This window comes from Salmo salar, unplaced genomic scaffold, assembly GCF_965601325.2.
Source record: "Salmo salar unplaced genomic scaffold, fSalSal1 ptg000321l, whole genome shotgun sequence".
Lineage (NCBI taxonomy): Eukaryota > Metazoa > Chordata > Actinopteri > Salmoniformes > Salmonidae > Salmo > Salmo salar.
In genome coordinates, this window is record NW_027675348.1 from 24407 (window position 1) to 27500 (window position 3094).

The following is a 3094-nucleotide window of genomic DNA, read 5'->3' on the forward strand; positions in this document are numbered from 1 at the left end:
CTATAGACTACACCAGCAGGACTAGTATCTATGTGGACCCTACTACAGTTTAACCAGCTCAGCTATAGACTACACCAGCACGACTAGTATCTATGTGGACCCTACTACAGTTTAACCAGCTCAGCTATAGACTACACCAGCGTGACTAGTATCTATGTGGACCCTACTACAGTTTAACCAGCTCAGCTATAGACTACACCAGCATGACTAGTATCTATGTGGACCCTACTACAGTTTAACCAGCTCAGCTATAGACTACACCAGCATGACTAGTATCTATGTGGACCCTACTACAGTTTAACCAGCTCAGCTATAGACTACACCAGCATGACTAGTATCTATGTGGACCCTACTACAGTTTAACCAGCTCAGCTATAGACTACACCAGCATGACTAGTATCTATGTGGACCCTACTACAGTTTAACCAGCTCAGCTATAGACTACACCAGCATGACTAGTATCTATGTGGACCCTACTACAGTTTAACCAGCTCAGCTATAGACTACACCAGCATGACTAGTATCTATGTGGACCCTACTACAGTTTAACCAGCTCAGCTATAGACTACACCAGCATGACTAGTATCTATGTGGACCCTACTACAGTTTAACCAGCTCAGCTATAGACTACACCAGCATGACTAGTATCTATGTGGACCCTACTACAGTTTAACCAGCTCAGCTATAGACTACACCAGCATGACTAGTATCTATGTGGACCCTACTACAGTTTAACCAGCTCAGCTATAGACTACACCAGCATGACTAGTATCTATGTGGACCCTACTACAGTTTAACCAGCTCAGCTATAGACTACACCAGCATGACTAGTATCTATGTGGACCCTACTACAGTTTAACCAGCTCAGCTATAGACTACACCAGCATGACTAGTATCTATGTGGACCCTACTACAGTTTAACCAGCTCAGCTATAGACTACACCAGCATGACTAGTATCTATGTGGACCCTACTACAGTTTAACCAGCTCAGCTATAGACTACACCAGCATGACTAGTATCTATGTGGACCCTACTACAGTTTAACCAGCTCAGCTATAGACTACACCAGCATGACTAGTATCTATGTGGACCCTACTACAGTTTAACCAGCTCAGCTATAGACTACACCAGCATGACTAGTATCTATGTGGACCCTACTACAGTTTAACCAGCTCAGCTATAGACTACACCAGCATGACTAGTATCTATGTGGACCCTACTACAGTTTAACCAGCTCAGCTATAGACTACACCAGCATGACTAGTATCTATGTGGACCCTACTACAGTTTAACCAGCTCAGCTATAGACTACACCAGCATGACTAGTATCTATGTGGACCCTACTACAGTTTAACCAGCTCAGCTATAGACTACACCAGCATGACTAGTATCTATGTGGACCCTACTACAGTTTAACCAGCTCAGCTATAGACTACACCAGCATGACTAGTATCTATGTGGACCCTACTACAGTTTAACCAGCTCAGCTATAGACTACACCAGCATGACTAGTATCTATGTGGATCCTACTACAGTTTAACCAGCTCAGCTATAGACTACACCAGCATGACTAGTATCTATGTGGACCCTACTACAGTTTAACCAGCTCAGCTATAGACTACACCAGCAGGACTAGTATCTATGTGGACCCTACTACAGTTTAACCAGCTCAGCTATAGACTACACCAGCACGACTAGTATCTATGTGGACCCTACTACAGTTTAACCAGCTCAGCTATAGACTACACCAGCGTGACTAGTATCTATGTGGACCCTACTACAGTTTAACTAGCTCAGCTATAGACTACACCAGCATGACTAGTATCTATGTGGACCCTACTACAGTTTAACCAGCTCAGCTATAGACTACACCAGCATGACTAGTATCTATGTGGACCCTACTACAGTTTAACCAGCTCAGCTATAGACTACACCAGCATGACTAGTATCTATGTGGACCCTACTACAGTTTAACCAGCTCAGCTATAGACTACACCAGCATGACTAGTATCTATGTGGACCCTACTACAGTTTAACCAGCTCAGCTATAGACTACACCAGCATGACTAGTATCTATGTGGACCCTACTACAGTTTAACCAGCTCAGCTATAGACTACACCAGCATGACTAGTATCTATGTGGACCCTACTACAGTTTAACCAGCTCAGCTATAGACTACACCAGCATGACTAGTATCTATGTGGACCCTACTACAGTTTAACCAGCTCAGCTATAGACTACACCAGCACGACTAGTATCTATGTGGACCCTACTACAGTTTAACCAGCTCAGCTATAGACTACACCAGCGTGACTAGTATCTATGTGGACCCTACTACAGTTTAACCAGCTCAGCTATAGACTACACCAGCGTGACTAGTATCTATGTGGACCCTACTACAGTTTAACCAGCTCAGCTATAGACTACACCAGCATGACTAGTATCTATGTGGACCCTACTACAGTTTAACCAGCTCAGCTATAGACTACACCAGCATGACTAGTATCTATGTGGACCCTACTACAGTTTAACCAGCTCAGCTATAGACTACACCAGCGTGACTAGTATCTATGTGGACCCTACTACAGTTTAACCAGCTCAGCTATAGACTACACCAGCATGACTAGTATCTATGTGGACCCTACTACAGTTTAACCAGCTCAGCTATAGACTACACCAGTATCTATGTGGACCCTACTACAGTTTAACCAGCTCGGCTATAGACTACACCAGCATGACTAGTATCTATGTGGACCCTACTACAGTTTAACCAGCTCGGCTATAGACTACACCAGCATGACTAGTATCTATGTGGACCCTACTACAGTTTAACCAGCTCAGCTATAGACTACACCAGCATGACTAGTATCTATGTGGACCCTACTACAGTTTAACCAGCTCAGCTATAGACTACACCAGCATGACTAGTATCTATGTGGACCCTACTACAGTTTAACCAGCTCAGCCATAGACTACACCAGCATGACTAGTATCTATGTGGACCCTACTACAGTTTAACCAGCTCAGCTATAGACTACACCAGCATGACTAGTATCTATGTGGACCCTACTACAGTTTAACCAGCTCAGCTA